The sequence below is a fragment of the Lepisma saccharinum genome, chromosome 22, assembly GCF_977018435.1.
Source record: "Lepisma saccharinum chromosome 22, izLepSacc3.1, whole genome shotgun sequence".
In the NCBI taxonomy this organism is placed as follows: Eukaryota; Metazoa; Arthropoda; class Insecta; order Zygentoma; family Lepismatidae; genus Lepisma; species Lepisma saccharinum.
In genome coordinates, this window is record NC_139250.1 from 50,824,664 (window position 1) to 50,847,634 (window position 22,971).

General features: G+C 39.7%; 1 long non-coding RNA gene across 1 annotated transcript; it reads left to right on the top strand.

The window, feature by feature from the left end:
- Positions 1–727: 727 nt before the first annotated feature.
- LOC146005018 (uncharacterized) lies at positions 728–19,997 on the top strand. Its single transcript, XR_014443979.1, has 4 exons — positions 728–814; positions 3,520–3,632; positions 13,394–13,501; positions 19,646–19,997. It is a non-coding gene; the product is annotated as an uncharacterized LOC146005018 (long non-coding RNA).
- Positions 19,998–22,971: the final 2,974 nt, after the last annotated feature.

The following is a 22,971-nucleotide window of genomic DNA, read 5'->3' on the forward strand; positions in this document are numbered from 1 at the left end:
TAATCCTAACCTACCATTCTTTGAATGCTTGAGAGAGTAACGGCCGACGAAGGAGGTTATTGCTTCTGGCTTTCTACTTTTCTCTAATCAGGGGAACCTGTTACGGTATCTCCTCCCCTTAAATTGTAATCAAGCGGTCCCGGGTTTGATACCCGGTGGCTATGCAAAGTGGTTCGGATCCCACTTTAAACTTTAGGTCCAGTCCCGATTAGCCTTCATGTGCATAAAGTGGACTTAGAACAACAAATCAATCAATCAAACAAAATCTCCCTTAAAGAAGGAAATTTAAATACGGGGATATTTCTCCGTATGCATTGAAGGGTGCAAAATGGTCGCACCCTAGAATTTCAATTCATTCACACATGGAAAAATTCCCAGTGTTGCAAATACATAAAACAAAATGTTCCTATTAGTACCACAATCCACAATTTCCTGGCCTGACCAGTTCAAATATGGCTAATTTCTCAGAAACTGTGGGTGATGCATGCAAGTGTGTTCCATATATGTATATACCTAGTACGTCCCCGGCTATCACAAAGACCACACGGAATACAGGAAACAAAACCTTTGTTGCGCAGCAATGAGGAATATTTAAACCGTGAATTAACATTTTCCTTCTCCTCTTTCCCTCGCCCCCCCCCCCCCCCCCCCCAGCTTCCGACGCAGCCAGACGTTCATTTGTTCCTGAAGCTTCACCGATCGATCGGCCACAGCTGACAGTGGGTTACGAATATTTCAGCCATCCTAAGTGCAGAGTGTACAGCTCTCAGGTCGCAATTTTCTATAGCCACACGATGATATTGTTTTCTTGGCGGTAAGTTTCCTTTATGCGAGTGTTCAACTTTTCAAAATTGTCGCGTTATTTTCTTTAGAAAGAGAAATATTATAAGTACAAATTTGGAATAGGTGTTTTCAGTGATCTAGAAGCATGTAAACATATAAAAAATCCTAGGAGCAAGATGTTATTTCGAACCGAGTTTTAAGTTCGCTTCATGGACAATTAGTCTGATCGGCACTGAACCTAAAGTTTAACCACTATGTGCCTCTACCGGTCATCGGACCTGGGATCCTGGATAGATATACGTATGTATAAATACACGAAAGATAGTAATTATTTACTAGATATCAGACACAACATTTTCTAAAACTAAAAGCAACACTCTTTTTCTTCTCTTTCCACATTTATATTTCTCTTCCTCTCGCTTTCCCACATGCAGACACCCTCAAAAATATATATTTTAGTAGCCCAATATACGTATGTATAAATACACGAAAGAATACGAATTATCTTATTCGTCTCCCTCTTCCTTCCCCCAAAATAAAAATTGAAGAGGAAGGACGAGAGTTGAGGGTCTACTCGCATCATGAAGACTATTCGTTAGTTACAGTTTCATAAAAAAACTATATTTATTCTCTCGAAATGTGTTTTTTTTTTCTGTCTCTTCTGCTTTCAACCGCATAATCTTAATATTTGTGTATCTTAGTATACAAAAACTGCTATTTGTAAAGGCTGTATGCAGTAGGGGTATAAAAGTTTAAAGCGGCATAATGTAAAGTTGCCGTCAATAAGATTTTAATTACAAACCCAAGAAATATAAATCTCATATATTTGATAACATGTTGTTGTTATTTTCCTCAGAATTTTTGCAACTAAGTAATAAATCCAAATTTAAAATTTATATCGGTTTTTTTTTTGGAAGGGCTAAAATAATCAAAAACAGTCTTAATATACAGTTCCCGCCCACAAGATTTGTTTTAAAAAAAATTCTGCATTATTTTACAGAGTTATTCTGATCGTTTCATTCTCTGCAGAAATCCATATTTTGAGTTTTGACGCATATTAGAGATATGGAAATTAGGAAGAGATTTAATAATTGTTGTAGTAGTAGAAACAAATCTAGTTAACAAGAGAGAAGCGTTTCGACGCATTGACTAACAACCGTCGTTTATGCTGCACTTGGTCTACAAAATACATTCAGTTAATGATGAATTATTGCTTCCTTATAATTTTAATATTTACAAAATAAGTAAAAATGCACAAAGAATACTAAAAATCGTACGTGGTTAAATCAGTATGCATCAGATTTTAAAATATAATCGCAAAGTTATGTGAACGTTTTATAAAGTTAAATATAGAACAATTAAAGCGTATTCAAAGGACAGTAACATGTTGACGACGAAGTCAGGATATCCCTACGAAGGTTTTCAGGTTCGAATCTCGACTTAGAAATGAACGTTTCTTAGTACGAGAAGTTCCATCAGTTTAATCTAATGGCATTTATAATTATGGTGGTTTTTGGCCAAAAGTGACAGAAAATCGATATGAGACAAGAAAAATACGATGTAGAAAATACAAATCATGCACATTGAACTGCAATAAGGGTTGCCTATGTGAATATGTGTTTCATTAGCCTTGTACGGAGCCAAGAATATTGATCATTAATATCGTTCAGTTTGCCATTGCATTAACTATGAACTTATGTCTGTCGTAAAACTTCCCCTCCTTGTAGAACGCAGAGTACACAGTTAATACAATGGAAAACTGAACGATTTATGTGGCGTACGAAAATGGCACACATTTGTTTCAAGTAACTGTAACGCAACTTTGAAAGCCTCATTAAATAGCGACAGATGTTATTTACCTTTGATGCAGATGTTTAAAATGATGGGAAAATAGTGGAAATGCCCGTTACTATATCTCTTGTCTATTCTTGCGGCAGGTTGCCTACATGCTGGCAAGGGGAGTGGAGAGCCGAGAATACGCCGCACACCAACCAGACAACAGCTGTGGCGAGTTACGATGTCGTGGGAGGATGTGCTGTGCGCACCTTGTTCTACAGGCTTAACTTAACTGATATGGCACCAGGAGATTTGAATAATACCCTAACCATAGGCAAATACATACTAACGGTTTTTTTTTTCAGAAAATTGTGTTCAATTTTTTAAAAAAATAATACACCATACTATACTGCGGACAGGTGCTCCGTGCTCTCTTGATCTCTCTCGCAGCTACCATAGACAAATTTGTTGCATTCTCTGTACGTGCGTAACGTCTCTGTAAACAATCAGGGACCGCCTTTCACGTCACGCACTTTTGTGCTTTATAATACGGTGAGCAAAGCATTAAAAGGTAATCCTGAAATTTAGTATTGTCTAGAAAATTAAACTTGTAGTTTCCATTACACGAATTTATGAATCATTTCTTTACGATCTAGGGTCAAATAATTAGAGCCTTTGATGATATCAAGAGTGTTTGAACTTAGATGTTTATAATACAAAGTAAGAACAAACAAAACAATTGAGTATGCGCTTTCTATACTATTTCCATGATCTCCTTTGGTGTATTATAAGTCCTATCTTCCCGGCCAGAAAAAAGGAGTGACAAAATGTAATGTATATGCATTTTCTTTCTGCGTCTCAATCCAGCAGTAAATCGCATCCTCTCCTTCTCCCCAAAAGTTTAATTTTACATGAACTTTATTACATGCATATAATACACATATGAACATATAATTTCAGAACGAATTCTAAGTCCTCAAACTGAGAGTCTGCTGATGCACATTACATAAGGACAAATATGAAGCACGTTTGCTGTCTGGGTCTCCTGGCGAGCGTTCTTTTTGTATTTACAGGTAAGCAAAGTGTTTGTATTTATATGCTCCTTAAGGTTTAAAGTCCTCCTCCGTGGTCGCGCGATCTAAGGCGCTGTTCTTTAGACTTCGACTGCGGGACGGCATGGGTTCGAGTCCGCCTGGTTTCAGTCTCTGGTATTTCGGCCTGTGGATAAGACCGGGGGCAACCCACCATCGTGAGGGAATTGGGGAAGTACGTAGTCCGGTCTGGGAAATCTCCTATAACGGCTGAGGGTGCGACGTGCTGACCCCCAAGTCACCCCATTACCGGTTGAAGATCTCCACACATCTAGGTAGGATTGTGGGAGGGGGACTGGCAGTCGGGAGATAGGCCAAGGCCCTTCAAGGGTTGTAGAGCCACCACGAATAATAATAATAATAATTATTATTATTATTTAAGGTTTATGGCTATTGTATAATGTATGTGTATGTGTACACTCTGTCTCTGAAATGTGTGGAGCAAGGCTTCACACAACGGACCACAAGGAGAGAAAGCGAATGGGCGGACCAAAGCAGTGCGCGCAGCTGCAAATGCCTGGTAGCTGTACTCACTTCCCATCTTGCGATACTTTTCTTTCGGTGGCCTCAGAGATGCCCTGGATGTGTGGATGTGGGGGGGGGGTTGTGTATAGTGATTTATTTTATTTTCATTTGTTTTATTTTACTTCGCTTTTTGTGCCAGTTTTAGATAATTTGCGAAGACATGGTGGTGACATGATGAAATTGATGAATGGACACTTACAAATATCCATGCCCAGAGATTCGAACCCTGGACCCCTAGCTTGTGTATAGAGAGAAAGAGAGGAAGAGAGATGGGGGTGGCACTGAAAACAAATTAACTGTGAGATTTATAAACATGTGAATGTAGAAGACTGTAGTTTGTAGATTCAGTACAAAAAAAAAAAAATATCTTACTTTCGTTACTTTGGCCTCGAAATACCGTACTTCACCACATAATCGTCGCATAAGGGTTTTTCGGTACAAATATTGAGGACTAAAATTGGTAAACGTTGTAAGTGCCAAAAGCGAAAGTGTTGGGAAATCGCATCGTTCAGCACATCAGCCCGTACGAACGTTCACACTAGTGACCTAAAGAGGTCTTTGAACTACTTAGAGGGCTACCGGACACGATTACCACATTATCAATCATGGCACATTTCACAGTTTAACGTGGAAAACGGTGTCTGAATTATTGTGGCACTCACAGTCTTTATTTCACTAAAATAAGTTCAATATTTTACTTGCAACACATTTTTGTAACCCTCAATTATTTATGAAACACCCGGTATAACATATATTCACTAGTATTCCGTGCATTCTAATTAAATCGTTTATTTAGAAACCCCCTTCTCGACCACTTTCGGTCAAGGGGTCCCGGGTTCGTTTCCCGGTGGAGGCACGTAGTGGTTCGGATCCCACTTTAAACTGTAGGTCCAGTCCCAATTAGCCTTACTGTGCATAAAGTGGACTTAAAACATCAAATCAAATAGACCACTTCCGGCGAAAATTATGTTTGTACAATTTTATGCAGCCCTTGATGCGTATTGGCAAGGGCTACATAAGGCTCTACGAATATCGTTTTCCCCAGAAGTGGTCCACAAGGGGGACTGGGGTGGCTGAAATAAACGATTCAATTGTGCACGAAGGCAGTTTATTAATAAATAAGTCTTAAGTACAGTAGAGCATCGATTATCCGAACGTCGGTCAACCGAACGACCGCTTAACCGAACTGTGTACTCGCTCGCACCTGTTACTCTCCCACCCTACCGTCCATCACCCCCCTCACTCCCAAACCAAGTTACCCACAGTAGTCGCCGCACTGAGCCACCGCTGGCGGAACATTGCTTCTAATGGGGCCTTCATAAGGCGCTGCTGACCGGCCAAGCCGCCAGTCGCTGTGTTTCAACAATCAGCACACTTCTGTCGGTGTATGTATTGTTCATGCAAAATGCGTATGTAATATGTACATATTTTTGTTTAATAAACTGTACCACATACTATATATTCCTACTAAAGTTGCCTTTGTACGTTACTTTGTAATACTTATATGAATAAATTTACTGTACAGTACTTCTTTTTGGCAAATAAACATGTACAGTTCGATTATCCGAACAAACTAGTTTTCCGAACACCCATGTCCCCCAATTACTTCGGATAATCGACGCTCTACTGTACTTATAATACCAGCAATATTTTTGTAAAAGAAAGAATGGTCGTGCCCCACTTCTTGCAAAATATTTTGTCATAGAATCTCGGACCATTATTCGGTGTAGTTCGGAACATATAAATGTTTGCGAGAGAAGGTTGACCCTCAAAGGTTGCCTCCTGTCCTTCCCAGAATGCAGGGTTGTTGAAGGTCCAGGAACCCATAAATTCTAAGGGGTTCTATTGTGTCCCGCTGCAGGACTGGAACCTCTTATCTCTCAAAATTTAAATTCGGTACAAGTTGCGTATTGTTTCATTGAAAAAAGGTTTCTGTACCGCATTTGAATTCATCTCGAAAAAAGGTTCCTGGACCGAATTGAAATGTTTTACAGATAAAACAGTAATTTACGGTGCAGAACCCATTTACGTTTGCTCATTTTCTCTCCTGGGCCATTGATTTTATTTAAAATTCCTGAACCCTTAACAACCCTGCCAGAATGGTATGCAGATCGAGTCAAGAAAAAGTTGAATAGTTGCAACGATAATTACAAGGAGCATTTCCCTGCGGGACAGAGAGCTCCCGCGCCGTACCAGCACATGAGATGAACACTAAGAATCCGGGACGCGAACTTCATCCAACAAACACGTACATTTACCTACAAAATAGAGAGCAAAAATTTATAATTGGAAATTACTATTGTTCTGAATATTAGTGGCAATGGTCCTTCATTAGCATGTAATGTTAATGTCCATTGTCTAGAACAGGTGTTTTCAAACATTTTGAGAGTAACAGAAGTACTTCTTGATGAGCAGGGACAGAGCCTCAGAACAAATGACTACAAATCGAAACCAAATACATGAGCAGATTTCATATAATAATTTTTGTTCATTTTTGTGAATGAGTAAATTTGATTTATTGTTTCTGTTTTGATAGTGTTAATTCGTTAGTTACTGAAATATTAAGGGGGAAATATAGTGACATTATATACAGGGTGTCGCAAAACTCTTTCAACAACGCTTGGGCGCTGGTAGATATCATAAAAACAAGTAACTTTTCTCTATAAAGTTTACCTCGAAAGCGCTTAGTTTCTGCGCTATAAGCGCTTAAAATCTATCCTGTACGTATGCAACCCAACACAGCAAACGCTTGCTCTGACATAACTACCAGGGGCACGTGGCAGGGTTGCCACTAGCGTTCCTCGTTAAGAAGGACGACTTCAAAACAACAACTTGGGAGTCTTGCCTGAGCAAAATCCAAAACATTAATGATACTTGCGATGTTGTAATAAACATTGACAGTATTTATAAACTGATCAAGACAAATAATGGGCAGACTGAAATTCAAGATTACTCATTCTAAAATATCTCCATAATTGATTGATTGATTGATTTGGTTAATTTTAATTCGCTTGTCTGCCAATTTGGCTAATCGCGAAGATGAGGATGATATGATGAAATAACAAATGACACCAATGTCTAGGCCAGGAATTTAAACCCGAGACACCTGGCACCGTAGCGAGCTGTGCTAACCACATCACCATGGAGTGTTTCGTGTATCATGCAATATCAACAATTGCAAGGGACACATGAGATAGGGGAAATGCGCGAACGAACAAATGTAAACATGGTGTGTTTGCTGCCTCGTTTCGAACACGCAGACTGTAATATTATTGCGATTTATTTGAAAATTATTCCTATCTGTGCTAGCGTTATTGCTAATCGTGTTCGTCTCATAAGGAAATCATTGCAAGGCTCTTTTAATTTAATGATTGATTGATTTGCTTTACTTTACTTCGCTTTTTGTGCCACTTTTGGCTAATTTGGGAAGATGGGGATGAGTGATGACGTGATGAAATTGATGAATGGACACTCACAAACATCCATGCCTTCGCGACCAATCCAACGCCCTGGAAATATTTCAGAAAGTTACGCCGTCGTGCTGGAACCACATAATCTGTCTAATGTTTAACGGGACTTCCTCAAGCAGCTCAGGCAAGGTGTGGTGAAGAAACACACGATATACCTCAACATTTACACGATCAGGCAGCAAATAGGGACCAACTAAATGGTTGTCAATGATACCTGCCCACACATTTACACTGTAATGCTGTTGATGCCCATGTGCGAATGTTGCGTAAGGATTTCTTCTTTCCTACATATGGCTATTATGCGTGTTAAATATGCCTTCCCGCGTGAAGATTGCCTCGTCAGTGAAGAGGATTCTTGAAGGAAAGTCGGGCAATAGTGCACATTGATCTAAAAACCAAGTAACAAATCGAACTCGATTACCAAAATCTTGTGGACACATTGCATGCTCCCTCTGATAGTGATACGGGTGAAGTTCTTCGTCATGAACAACTGTACACAATAACCTATGATCCACTACAAACTCGTGACCAACAGCTCTTGTACTGGTCTCAGAGTTATCGCCAAATCATCGTAATTTACACTCTTTTCATGTCTGGGAATTAGTTTTCTCATTTTGTGTCTTTGCTTCGCATTCTTATCATCAAATAACGGGTGTCCCACTAGCTTTCGAACCCGAAAAAAACGTTATAATTTCCGAACAAACATACATAGGAAAATGAAATTCACAATACACGTACCTTGTTTCATGCTGAACACGAGGCAGGATTGAAAATAAACGCACGCGTCAAAACAAAGACGGTAGGTGGCGCCAAGGGAAGTGATGCGTGTGGGTTAGTGGGTTAGTGTGGTGCGCGAGTCCCTGCATCGCGAGGATGGATCGGTACCCGTACCAGAACGCGTGTTCATTGTCAAGAAATATTGGATATCGGGATTGTATCAGACCGTTCAATGTGAATTTGGACGCCGTAAAGGACCATTGAAGGTGGGAGTTTGGTGTGCAATTTCCCGACAGCGTATCATTGGACCCATCATCTTTGAAGATACAGTAAACTCACAAGTTTACTTACACATCTTCAGTGCATTTGTGAATCAGCTGGATGATGAATAACTGCGTCGCTGTTATTTCCAACAAGACGGAGCGACATTCCATACTTCAAACGTGTCTATGGCAGAAATTGAGTCCTTTTTTGGTGACAGAATCATCTCCAAAGGATTGTGACCGCCAAGATCCCCAGATTTGTTACCTCCGGATTTCTTTTTATGGGGTTTCCTTAGAGGTTGTGCCTACAGTAACAAACTACGATCACTGCAAGAGTTGCGAAACAACATCGAGAATGCGATTCACGAGATTACACCGAAGACTCTACATCGAACTTTTCACAAAATGGAATGCCGTGTATAAACATGTCTGGACGTCCAGGGAAGACACTTGCAGTACCTGCTGTGACGATCATGTATTCAGCATGAAACAAGGTACGTGTATTGTGAATTTCATTTTCCTATGTATGTTTGTTCGGAAATTATAACGCTTTTTTCGGGTTCGAAAGCTAGTGGGACACCCTGTATAATCAAAAGGAAACCATTGAGTACACGTCATAAATTGTACATATTTATCATTCATTGTGGCAACTTGATATCAACATTGAAATGTAAGAGTAACATTTTCGGAAAGCACCAAAATGCCAACTTTTAGTTCACCCTGGAAACAACGTTTTGTAGCAAACAACCGAGATTCTGACGTCTAGATGAATTGCCGGGATAATTCTTGTGAATTTCTATTCTTCTCATTGTGCGTAATTTTGCTGCACTTTCAGGCAAATAGTAAATACGAGGACGAAAAATCCACTGACACCTTTGTCCAGGTCTGAACTCGTTTCCGGAACATGCGGTAGAGAGATCATGTATTGATTACTAAACGTACTGTCACCGAAGTGGCTCAAGAATATTCATCAGCCGGAGATTTTTGTTTCTCTTCAGTATAGAGGTTTGCCTGCTTTTTATAACAAACTCGATTCGGCATAGAGCTAGTTCACAATTTTATAATAAATAAATTGCAATAATATTACAGTCTGCGTGTTCGAAACGAGGCAGCAAACACACCATGTTTACATTTGTTCGTTCGTGCATTTCCCCTATCTCATGTGTCCCTTGCAATTGTTGATATTGCATGATACACGAAACACTCCGTGGTGATGTGGTTAGCACAGCTCGCTACGGTGCCAGGTGTCTCGGGTTTAAATCCTGGCCTAGACATTGGTGTCATTTGTTATTTCATCATATCATCCACATCTTCGCGATTAGCCAAATTGGCAGACAAGCGAATTAAAATTAACCAAATCAATCAATCAATCAATTATGGAGATATTTTAGAATGAGTAATCTTGAATTTCAGTCTGCCCATTATTTGTCTTGATCAGTTTATAAATACTGTCAATGTTTATTACAACATCGCAAGTAACGTTAATGTTTTGGATCTTGCTCAGGCAAGACTCCCAAGTTGTTGTTTTGAAGTCGTCTTTCTTAACGAGGAACGCTAGTGGCAACCCTGCCACGCGCCCCTGGTAGATATGTCAGAGCAAGCGTTTGCTGTGTTGGGTTGCATACGTACAGGATAGATTTTAAGCGCTTATAGCGCAGAAACTAAGCGCTTTCGAGGTAAACTTTATAGGGAAAAGTTACTTGTTTTTATGATATCTACCAGCACTCAATCGTTTGTTGAAAGAGTTTTGCGACACCCTGTATATACAGCGTGTTTATAAATGAATGGTGCGGTTATAAAAATTAATAATAAATCTATTTATTACCTTACACGGGTAAAACCTACACCGTAAGCAGTGGCAACTATTCAAGTTTTTGATGCGCTACCTGCTGTTTGCTTGTAATGCTTGCTGTGGAGCCGCATCGTCATTTTCATTCCGAGTCAGTCAGTTTCTGCAGCGAGCGTTAGTTCCGAGATGGCGTCGCAACAGGAAAAGGCTTTCTGTGTGCTCCGTTTTGAGGTGTCCAGATCTGTGGTAACAGTACAACGTGAGTTTCGTGCACGGTTTAGGAAAGACCCACCACACAAGAATAACATAAATCGATGGTACCGACAATTCGTGGAAACTGGATGCTTGTGTAAAGGGAAGAGTTCTGGTCGACCTCGTGTGTCCGATGAAAACGTTGAAAGAGTGTGCCAGGAGTTTCAGCGAAGTTCTCGGAAGTCACTTAATAAAGCAAGCAGGGAATTGGACTTGCCAAAGAATACGGTGTGGAAGGTGTTGCGTAAGCGACTATGTTTTAAACCGTACAAACTGCGAATAGTGCAGGCCCTTAAACCAAGAGACAAATTTATAAGGCGTGAATTCTGTGAAGAGATGCAGTTGAAAATGGAAGAAGAAAATGGTTTTGTAGAAAGACTCATCTTCAGTGATGAGGCCACTTTCCATGTAAGTGGCAAGGTGAACAAACACAATGTCTATATCTGGGGAAGCGAGAAACCACTTACCCAGATAGAGCATCAGCGTGACTCTCCAAAAGTGAACGTTTTCTGTGCGGTTTCCCGGGAGCAAGTGCACAACCCATTTTTCTTCGAAGAAGCAACAGTCACCGGTGAATCATTTCTAGACATGTTGGAAACCTGGTTGTTACCCCAGCTTAACACCAATTACGATGATTACATTTTGCAACTTGACGGTGCTCCGCCCCATTTTCACAGGAATGTGAGAGAGGTTCTTAATCGTGTTCTTCACCATCGCTGGATTGGACGTGCAGCAAAAGAATACACCAACCTTCTACCCTAGCCACCCGGTTCGCCGGATTTAACACCATGCGATTTCTTTCTTTGGGGGTTTGTTAAAGACAAAGTTTATGTACCGCCAATGCCCGTGTCCCTGGAGGAAGTTTGTGAACGGATAACTAATGCACTGCAAACCATCACGGTGGACGATCTACAGCGAGTATGGAATGAATTTGATTACCGCGTCGATGTGTGTTGTGTGACCAATGGTGCGCATATTGAAGGATTGTGAATAATGGATCAGAATCTTTCGCAGTTGCCACTGCTTACGGTGTAGGTTTTACCCGTGTAAGGTAATAAATAGATTTATTATTAATTTTATTAACCGCACCATTCATTTATAAACACGCATATATATATAAGTGGCCGCGGTGGCTCAGTCGGTAACGCGTCTGACTACCATGGTCAAGGTCCCGGGTTCGATCCCGCGTCGAATAACATGGGTACCTGGGGGAAACCCTGGGGGGTAAAGGCGGTCAGGGGCGTGATGCTGACCCCACTCACGACCGGATCAAGAAAGTGTGGGGCGTTACCCCCACACCCCCTATACGCCTTCATGGCGTTGTGCTAAGCACAGGGGAGCACTTTACCTTTACATATATATATATATATATATATATATATATATATATATATATATATATATATATATATATATGAGGGGTCTTTGTGTGTGTGTGTGTTGGTTCACTCCAAGTATAAAAAATTAGCAAGCAGGATGGGGGATTCCGTTCCCTCTCCCCCTTCCAGATATCACCCTAATGCTGAGTATTCATACAGTTGCAAATGCAGAGAGAGAACAAGATTGGGCCCAATAAATAAACTGCCAAGATATAATCTTAGTTCATTGGCAACAATATTCACTATGTAGAGTGAAATGTTAAAAATCAAGGAGTTGAATTCCGTAGATGCAATTAATCAAGCATGGTATATATATAATTTCACAAATTGCTGTTATGCCATCACTTGTTCCTTTTTTAATTACTGGTTTCTTTATCGTCTGCATACACATCTTAGTCGTGATTTTTTTCATCAACAAATGCAAAAATCAGACTTTCCTTTCTTCTCCTACAGATTTGTAAAAAGGAAACGATACAATAAATTACACACACAAAAATTTCTACCACAATGAGGGTATTAATTCACTTTTAGATTTTAACCTTGTATTCCTCTATATTTTCATGAAATACATGTTGCATGGAATCACTTATTGATTGATTGATTTGCATTCTTTTACTTCGCTTTCTGTATCACTTTTGGCTAATTTGCGAAGATGGCGATGATACGAGGAAATTGATGAATGGACACTCACAATCATCCATGTCCAGGCCGGGATTCAAACCTGGGACACCTGGCGTCGTAGCGCGATGTGCTAACCACTCCGCCACGGGGGGCGGCGGAATCACCTAGTACTTAATAAGAAAATTAATTCCATTTCAATAATAATGATGATCATAAGAATAACAGTAACGCCTGCTATCAATACATAAATGATTCATTACGTAAAAAAATAAGTATAAACGCAGGAAAAGGGTTTAACTGTTAGAGTTTTGCTTTCTCAATTAACGATCTCACCTTATCGGCTTTCAAGACAACTATAATGTACCAACAGTTAGAGCAACCATGCTGAGTAATTTGAGGAATTTTCGCCACAACACATAATTATGAAGAATTCTGAGGGCAGCTTGCGTTAAGTCCTTGAAAATTCAAGGCCTAAGCTGGGTAAAAGAGGTTAGAGCTAAAACCAGTCAATATTGAAAAAGATGAGCTCCGAAATGAGAAATGTATTGCATACGTGTAAATTTTATAAATAACGGAAGGAGGCAGATTATATGTTCCAGTGATTGGTGTTAAGCAAAATCTCTGATTGTAATCTTTCTCGTTCCAATTGTATTATTTGGAAAGTGTGAAATTTCATTATTTGGAAATGCTTGAAAATTTAAGGTTTTATTCAACCTGTCCTTTTCAGTTGTCCAGTTGCAGAGTACGGAGGCCAAAACGGGAAAGGGTGTAGCAGGGAAAGTGGCGAAGGGAGTGCTCTCCGGCGCCGTTGGAAGGAAATCGCCTGTTTCAAAAGGTAAATCCGTCAAACATCGAAAATTGCATTTTCCAAAGTTTTGTAAGTTTGAAGTTTGCTATATGGTGTGTGTGTGTGTGTGTGTGTGTGTTTGTGTGTGCTTGTGTGTGATGTAACGTGGGAACTGGTTTGGTTGACTGTACGGTAGTAGACTAATTTTTGTCACTAATGTTAGTCGAATTAATTAGTCGTTTTAATAATATTAGTCGAGGTAGTCAATTGAAGAATCGTCACCTTTGACTTCTCATTCGATTGCTATATCTTAAAATATTTTGAAATTCATCAACTCCACCATATCCTTGGGTAGGTTAAATATGCTGAATCTGCAGTTGTAAGATACAACTGTGTGTCACACATATATGTCCGGAAGCCCCTCCCCTAGAAAGTTGGTTGGTTGGTTGAGTTAGTGTCCACTTTGTGCACAGAAAGGTTAATCGGGACTGGACCGACAGTTTAAAGTGTGATCCGAACCACTATGAGCCTCCACCGGGTATCGAACCCGGCACCCCTTCACTACAAGGCGACGACGCTACCACTGCGCCAACGGAGAGGCCCCCCCTAGAAAGGAATGTCTACCAAAAAAGTCTATACTTCAGACATACTGTCATTTTAGTCACACTAATTTATGTTAATTATTATAAGGGCGTTGAAGAAACATTATACCGGGTGTTTCAACAGAAACGCCGTGATTTCAAATGGCATTTTAAAATATTTATGACTACTCAAAAAAAAAAAATTACATCATCTGATAGAGAAAACGCAAAAGTGTAATGGAAGACATGTTCGAAATGTCCACCTTGACGATTTATCACTTCTTGCACCTCGTTGCACATGTTGTCAAATACGTGACCAAGGGTTGCACGACTTACTTGTGCAGTACACTGTTCGATGTTTGCTTTCAAATCATCTAGTAATCGGAGTCCTCGTTTGAAAACTCCCTGCTTTAGGAAACCCCACAAGAAATAGTATCACGGGTTTAAATCAGGGCTAGTTGGAGGCCACTCTAAACCATTTTGAAATAAATGTGTGTAGCGATTGTCAGGACAGGTTCAGTTGTATGCAGCCTAGCTCCGTCTTGCTGGAACCATTGCTGACGAATTGGACAACGTTTCCGTCGAAGACCAGGAATGAAGTATTCCTGCAGCATTTGCAAATAATTTTCTGATGTGACATAGCCATCAAAAAAGAAAGGTCCAATCAAGCCACGTTTCGATACACCACCATACTAAAACCTTTTGTGCGTACAGAGGTGTCTCCTTCGTTCATGTGGTTTATAGGTTGCCAAAAATTAAATTTTAGACTTTTGTCAGTCATAACATATACAAATTATTACTGTGAATATACTAAATATTTTTTAGGGTCATTTGAAATCACGGCGTTTCTGTTGAAACACCCGGTAATTTCAGACTGAAGCAGTGTTTCTTGAGATAGCATTACTATTATGAGGGAAAATATGTCTTCTTTGTCCCCCCGCCCCCGTGGAGAAAAAATACCTTCCTTGGTCCTCCCTGAAGAAAATCCTGCATACGACCATGGCGTCACAGAGGAAATAAAGGTTAGGCCCAGAAAATAAAACCCCAGACAATCCTGGCTACACCCTTTGCTGTGTACGCCCACTTTGTGACAACCCTGTATTATCTTTGCGTATCATGGCATGTAGACTCGAAAAATTAAGTTTTTATTTTCTATATTTGTACATATATTAGGTTTTGGCTCATATTTTACATATTCTAGTTATCTTTTACAATTTCTTGCGAATAAATGACAAAAATTTAAATACGCCCATTACTTCTTGCGATATTGGATTGGATTGATTTGTTGTTGTAAGTCCACTTTATGCACAGTAAGGCTAATCGGGACTGGACCTACAGTTTAAAGTGGGATCCGAACCACCATATGCCTCCACCGGGAATCGAACCCGGGATCCCTTGATTACAAGGCGACGACGCTACCACTGTGCCATCGGGGAGGCCCTTCTTGCGATATTGAACGCAGTTTTAGTCAATACAGGGTAGTGCAAAATTCCGTTTACAACGCAGAGGAGGTGAATCGCCAAGTGAAATGAAGACGAAAACGTAAATGGAATTTTGTCGAATGACGCACCGTGTGAGAGCTAGAGGATGCCGACATAGTGTGAAAATGGACTTCACACCTCCATATGCCGACAAATAGTACTCATAAAGAAGATGCGGCACGATATCCCCAAAGAAAACACACCTGGGCGAGCGAATGATGCACAAATCGCGTGTCGAAAATGCATGCGGCAGGGAATCCCCACAAGAAGTGAGGGATTCCCGGAAATATGTCCGACATGGAACGCAGGTATCGAATGGGGGTACAAAGGGAAAGGACGGAGGTCACAGCACATGAAGAACATTTCGCCAGGAAGTGTCCGAAAAGCAGGCTACTGTTTATTAAAATCCTTCTTATTCATTACATTTTTGTTTCAAAATGTTTGTTTTCAAGCAGAATAGTATTCGAGGTGTGGCAATAAAGTTTCCGGATTGATTTTCTTATTCATTTCAGGTCACGTCTATAACAAAGAGCTGGGTAGGATACTGGCCTGTGGACTATCCTCTGCTGCGCACAAACCTTTACGCACATGCGTGGAGCAGTCTGTCTGTAGCATTTGTTAGAAGCGGACCGTGCATCTCTGCTCCGTCGCAATCATGTTAAGTTCGGAACTGGAACAACATGTTAATGTCACAAAACGTGGGAAATCCGCCATGGAAACTTATAATTAGTTGAAAGCAATTGTTGGGGATCAGTGTTTATCTCGCACACGAGTTTTCGAGTAGTTTAAGAAGTTCAAAAAGGGTAGAGAAGGCGTCGAAAATTCAAATCAGTATCGAGAAGGTCGCTAAAATTGGTCGTTACTTACGTGCCTGAAGGTCAGACTGTCAATCAGTTGTATTATAAGAATCTTTTGGGGATCCTTCATGAACGGGTGAGAGAAAGATCAGACATGAGACATGTGGCTCATGGATTCCTCTTCAGGTCAACGCGTAAATTCACAACGTGCTATCTGTGAAGACTTTTTTGGGGAAACACAACATGCCAGTGTCGGAATATCAACCGTACTCGCCGGACCTAGCCCCTTGCGACTTTTTACTCTTCCCAAGAGTCAAGTTTGCAGTAAAAGGAAACCGGTTTGAGTCTGTGTACACAGTGAAAGCCAAAGCGACGCAACTGTTGAATAGCATATCAGAAACTGACCTGCAACACTACTTCGAACAGTGGGAGATCCGCGTAGAGCGGGGAAGGGATCGGGCAGGGGACTATGTAGATTGAAGGGTACAACATTTCGATAATCTAATTTTTTCAATAAAAGAATTACAGCATGAGTCCGGAAACTATATTGCCACACCTCGTACATCATCAAAGCCAACAAGTCTCAGCGTTAACCAAAAGCGCATGTTACTCTGAGGTAGTTCCATCTGATCTCCAGAAATCTGATATGATATAAAATCACTGCGACACTTTTCGAATTTTCCATTAACACAACAAAAACATATAGATACGAAAACTCACTAGAAACAGGATAGACCTACATTGACTAAATAATGCACATATGTAAATAAAAAAATATATAACGTAATCGGTTGCGTGTGTGCTCTGCGCTTACTCTGACAACACTATTTCCACAACAATGGTCTCTCTAATAAAGGCGTTTACGTCATCTCATAAAAATGTGTTCAGGTCGCTCGTGAATCTCTAAATGTCAACTAGAGAGCACCACAGGATAATATTTTAAATACTGTTAAAATGGCACTTACCCGCGCTTACCCGCGACCGATCGCGGATTAAGATAAAATTTCCCATGCACTTGGTTAGGTTAACACATCATATGGCCACTTTAAACTGTAGGTTGAGTCCCGATTAGCCTTACTGTGCATAAAGCGTACATAATGCGGCCTGCAATGTAGAAGCCTCTAGATGTTTTCCATTAATAATGTCCAACAATAATAAGTTAGAAGAAATAACTCGCATTTTCACAACAGCTACCAATACACTAGTTTTTCTTCATCACTTCGATTTTTTTTTCTCGAAGATAGCTGCTAAGACAAGAAAAGCAATTCAAAATTAAAGTAAAGGTTCAACTACATGAATATCCAACGAAATTTATAATATTGGAGTGACTGAATATAGGTATAAAAATTGTTGTTTCAACGGAAGATAAAGGAGTGGGGTGGTGGTTAGAGTTCTCGACTGGACATCTGGAGGTCCCAGGTTCGAGTCTCCTTACTAGGCGTTCTTTTTTTTTAATTCTCCTTTTATTAAACAATAGCATTGTAACATTATTTGTAATAGCAGTGTAAAGTGGCTACATTGTTCTGCATCTGGAATTTACTAAAATAAATTAAACAAATAAATTAATTGACACATGTTCAAAGGGATATTTTCACGTATAAGATCCTGAATTATTATACTCTAACGATAATTGTGTACTGCTTCAAAAAGATTGACAAATATTAATAAATTAACTATTTATATTTCTGGTAATTCAGGATATACTAATTTTACCCCATTTCCCACTCGAGTTCAGTGCAAGGATACCTCCGCAAATATCGAATGAAAAGTTTTCATCATGTGCAATTCTCCATTAAATATTTGCGCCAATTCATACTACCTTTGTTTTTTTTTGTTACAAACAAGTAATCTTTGCACATTACATGTAGGAGGAGAGTTACATCTACATTTCACATTGGTCAGCTCCTCCTAGCTACTCCCAAGAACGGAAGATGGTAGATCAAAGATCTTACGTGGAAGATTTTATCTTGATCTGAACTCAGCCAGAAGGCATTTTGCACCGAATTAATACATTCTGCAATACATTTTAAAATATTATTGAATATCGATAATTTGATCAATGCATCAATTCTTGACGCCGAGACGATATTTTCTGCAAATACCTCTTCTCTCCTCTTGTCTCCTTTCTCTTATATCCTTCTCCTCTCCGTTTCCTTCTTGTTTCCCCTTATTCTGCTCTGCTTATATGTCATATTGCTTTCCATCCTGTTCTCGCCTCTTGTTCTCAATCCCAATCTTCTCTACTCCTCTCATCTGCTCTCCTATCTTAGATTTCCGACTCCACTGCACTCTTCTCCTCTTCTTTTCGTTCTTCTTATTTTCTCTCATTTACTCTACTCTTAACTCCCCTCTTCTCGTCTCCTCCTCTTCTCTCAAACCTCCTCTTCTTCTCTCCTCTCATCTCGTTTCCCTCCTCTCTTCTCCCCTTTGCTCCATTTTCCTCATCTCCCTTCGCACCTTTTCGCTTTCTCCTTATTACTTCTCTTATCCACATCTGTTCTGTCATTTTTCCTTACTTTTCCTCTTCCCCTTTCGCTCTCTCTTTTCTCCTCTCATTTTTTGTCCCTTTTCGTTTCCTCTCTCCTCTTGTCCTTTGTGTAGACTCATCACTCATCAGCGATGAAATACTAGAAAATCAATATTCTTTCTTTGCGAAAGTATTTCTTATTTGCGACAAATGTAATACTGATATTTATTTCGAGTTTTATACAACAACACTTGATTTTATTCCTTTCGCGTATTTCATAAATATATATTTTCCATATGGCAACCCTTAAATTGAGCCTAACTCCGCACGCAACCCACCAGCGCCTTACGTAATTTGGGTTGCCTACTTTAAAATGTCGTTGTCCAAAAACTTTTGAGAGACACTGACCATGTCTAGTCGTCCACACTTCACATAGTCACAGACACATCAAGTTTATACCAAGGGCACGCTGGTTTCCTATGTTGTTACTTGACAAATGCGTACGATTCTTTGCATGTAATTTTGTAACTATTTTACACATCATAAATGCAAGTTCATTAATTAACAATTATTATTATTGGCCTCGCCGATGGCGCAGTGGTAGCGTCGTCTCATTGTAATCAATGGGTTCCGGATTCGATACCCGGTGAAGGCACATAGTGGTTCGGATCTCACTTTAAACTGTAAGTCAAGTCTCAATTAGCCTTAGTGCATAAAGTGGACATAAACACCAAATCAATCAATCACCAAATCATTAACAATTACTGGTCGCACATCATAAATATCCGCCATACTATGCCTATGATTGATTTTTTTTCTTTTCATGTATATCTGAGTGCCTTTTAAAATATTTTATACTTTTCTAGGTTTCTTTGGATGGAAACTAATTTGGAAAGCTGTTGTAATAATTATTGGAATAATTGTTGTTGGAGGTGTAATTTTTGCGATCTACAAACTTATAAATAGAAACAACTACAGGACGATGGAATAAGTAGCCAAGTTCAAGTGATTTTTAAATGGTAACTGGGGCCTGAAAAAATTGATTAAAATTTCTGCCCATTGTCTTGAATTCCAAACAAATTGCAGCGGCAAGTCACATGTGTAATGTAAGAATTTTGTAAAATTAAAACCACAAGTTTTGTGTTGTTGTAAAGTTAAGGTAATGTATCTAAATATGTGTAAGAGCTTCGTTAGCAAATAAGGTACCTGAACACAATATGTTTCACCTGAGGTTTGCGATTGTTTCCCATGGTGTGCAAAAGGGCAAGACTAATGTTAAGATTTTAAAGAGAAAACATTTCTGGACATTTATCCAAATAATAGCATGGTTGCAGTGAAAAAGAAATCTATTAAAGTAGCGCTTAGGCCGTATTGGGTAAATACAGTGTGTTCGTTTTGGCTCTGCGCCGAGATAGCGCGTGAACAACTTTAAACATCTCTTATAACTAGACGTCGGATTTTAGGTTTTTTAACCTATTTTTTTTCCTTTTCAGGTAAATAAGAAATAACAAGTTATATCGGCGTTTCATTAAAAAAACGAAACAACTGACTAAGTTTTATAGTGCCTAAAATAACCTATTTTGCTTCTTAGAACCTATTTAGGTGTATGTGCCTAAATTAAACCTTTCTTTAGGTTTTTATGTATTTATTAGGTTTTACAGGATTTTTATATCTCACAGAGGTATTTACTAGGTTTGGTGGCGAAATAATTCAATGACTGGCGTGTTTGAAACATGTTTTCTGTCGATTTCCCTCCTTCCAAGTATATGATGTTTATCAAAGCTTTAAACAAAACAAAAATATCTGACGTCACTATTACCTGCAGACAGTGGGGACGAAAGGGGACAGTTCCCCCTCCTACTTTTTACCCCTGCACTATAGACTCTTAATGCTAAGCTTTGCCTACTAAGATAAGGTAAACTGTAATTGCTCCCCTCCCCATATTGAGTTTTTGTAATTAAGGGGTCCCGGGTTCGATTCCCGGTGGAGGCACATAGTGGTTCGGATCCCACATTAAACTGTATGTCCAGTCCCGATTAGCCTTACTGTGCATAAAGTGGACTCAAAACAACAAATCAATCCAATCCATTCTGAGTTTTGGCACCCAATCTTTTCTACTGCCTGCACAGTCCCAAGTGCAAACTTCTGACCCGTGCGGCCTCACTCACTTTCGCGTCAGTTTGGTCCTTTTTGGTGTTCACGCCCTAAATTCTCCATTCAAATTAGCACTACTGACTATGTTTCTGTTGAAAGATAATTTTCAGCACATGCAATGATCCTCACAAACAAAAGGTGGAGTTTGAGTGGAGATAACGCAAGAAGGATATGGATTAATAAAAGTTGCAATTTTTAACGTCTACGAAGGAAAAAATAGAATAGAGAAAACATCCGCATGTACCTTATTTCATGTCTTACCAAAATTCATGAAACATTTCCAGAGCCAATAATTCACGCATAATTTTCGGTGCCAATAATTCACGTGTAATTCCCGGAATTCAAGGAATTCCAAGTGAGTAGCCACCCTGATATTGTGCAGCAAATTATACATACGAAATTATTTTTCATATCAACAAGTAACTTTTTCAAACAGCACAAGTGCAGTATTATAATAATTTGTAGATAATTTTGAAAATGATATAAAGAAATGAAAATTTGTTTAGAAAATTAATATTTGGTTATTCCAGTGAAATTTTGTTTTTAACGATTGTATCTAACCAGTATTTTTCAGGAATTTTGTACCAAATTAAGTGTTTTTGCAACCTATTTCGAAACTTTTCGAGCCTAATTTAAGGTTTTTAGAACCTAATTTCGGAACCTTAAAGCACACTTTTTATAACCTAAAAATCCGAGGTCTACTTATAACACAGGTTAGTGCTCTTTATGCAATATGAATTCGTAATAGTCTACATGCTAAATATATGTGAATGAAAAAATGAGCGAGACGAAAATGTGCCATGTCACGCGCAGACAGAGCCAAAACGAACGCACTGCGTATATACAAAATGGCCCAGTTAATACGTTTAGATATTGGGATATTTCGATCCTTTGCACCGAAAATTGGAACAGAAATTGTAAAGAAGTACCCAATGTTATTTTTATAAGAAGATTTTGATATTTTTTGACACAATGACATGCTATATCACACTAAGAACTCAACGTTTACAATCCAATAAGGAAGGAAGTAACGTGTAATAACTTGTTACCAAAAAACATCAGAGTCCGGTGAAATGAAAAATCATTCATCAGCCTTAATCCTGCACATCCTTCGTGAGGATACGACCAACAAATGTCACACACGTGCGTCTCTACTTCGTCTTTCTCGGATAGTTCACGGAACCACGATTCGCTCACTTTGCACATCTGGACTCTTGTTGCTGAGTGCTTTCTTGATCACCTTTTTCACCATATGCCCATTTCATTAGGCACTGAATAAATCCCAGAGCCGTTTTACTCAGGAATATGATGAATATAATTTGTAGGGAAAGATTCCTTGTTTTCCCATTGGAAAAAAAAAGCTTGTGAACGTTCATAGTACAAAATGAAATGCGTGAGTTCTGGAACAGTTTCCAAGTTTTCTGGAGATAACGTCACTCTCATATTCCGAGTGGAAGATAATGCTGAACCGAACTGAACCGAACCGTGATCTTGGAGTGTGAGCCTATGTGTCCTCTCCCTTCGTATATCATGGCGTATCTTTTCAGGTGTGTCGTAGCGTCGTTTGCTTTGCTATCACCTACAACTGTCGTAGGCGTAGAGTGCGTGTGGGCTTTGGGGATAGCCCTTTTGTTGTCTGAAAGCGATGAGCCTCCTCCCCCTTCCACTTCTCCTTCTTGTTGAAAAGACTGAGTTTGGTCGAGACGGCTTTTGAACCCGGCGGGCCGGAGACACCAGGCTGATGAGGTACAGTAACTGAGAAAGTACGAGTCGCAGAGGATGGAGTTATACATCCTTGTTAGGTACACAACCAGGACACCGGGACACGTCGTAGGTGAAGTTTAGAGATGCCTTTTGCTACTTGTCGAGGGTCGAGTAGGACAGGAGCTTCCGGAGGTAGATGTGCCGATGGAAACTGGTAGTCCCATGTCTTGACTTCTTGAACGACGTGATTATCGTACGGCTAAGGGTTGTTCACTGTTCTTCGTGTATTATGGAGAATTCATTCGCCTGGCTCTTGGGATCGAAGGTCGTCCGG